This window comes from Erpetoichthys calabaricus, chromosome 1 (assembly GCF_900747795.2).
Source record: "Erpetoichthys calabaricus chromosome 1, fErpCal1.3, whole genome shotgun sequence".
Lineage (NCBI taxonomy): Eukaryota > Metazoa > Chordata > Cladistia > Polypteriformes > Polypteridae > Erpetoichthys > Erpetoichthys calabaricus.
Window position 1 is genome coordinate 79,238,741 of NC_041394.2, and position 514 is coordinate 79,239,254.

A 514-nucleotide genomic window follows, 5' to 3' on the forward strand; every position below is an offset into this window, starting at 1 on the left:
AAGATTTTTTTTTATATAATAGATTTATTTATTGGGACAAGGCTATATAATGCACCAATTGCACTTTCTGTACAATTTTAATAAAAGCACTGACACTTTTTGCACCAACCCCTTACTGAATGTGTGTGTCCTCATTTGCCCGCCTCATCTCAGTACAGGACTATCGATGGTTTTGTGTTGAAGAGGCTCCTGGAAGTGATAAGGGGGAGTGGAGCCAACCTGGACAGTCATACGGTTTAGCTTAACAATTGGCCTGATTTGTGTGTGCAACAGCCCACCCAGTGATGGAGTGACAGCTTTCCATAACCCATTCCTATCTTGCACCCTGTACTCTAGGAGAGGCTCTGGTCACCGAGACCCTGACTTGGATTCAGAAATACAAAAAATAGATGGTGAAATGCAACATGAACAAGAACATACCAACACTACTGAGCAGAAATCAAGGCCAGGATCTGAGAGGCAGGAGTAGGCCAACTGCTTTAAGATGTTATAAGAAAAACGCTACAATTCTCAA

At 42.2% G+C, this 514-nt stretch overlaps 1 protein-coding gene across 1 annotated transcript in view; it reads right to left on the minus strand.

The window, feature by feature from the left end:
- The window catches only part of LOC114652230 (BAF nuclear assembly factor 1), a 54,098-nt gene that overhangs the window by 33,376 nt on the left and 20,208 nt on the right, over positions 1-514 (minus strand). The window lies entirely within an intron of this gene.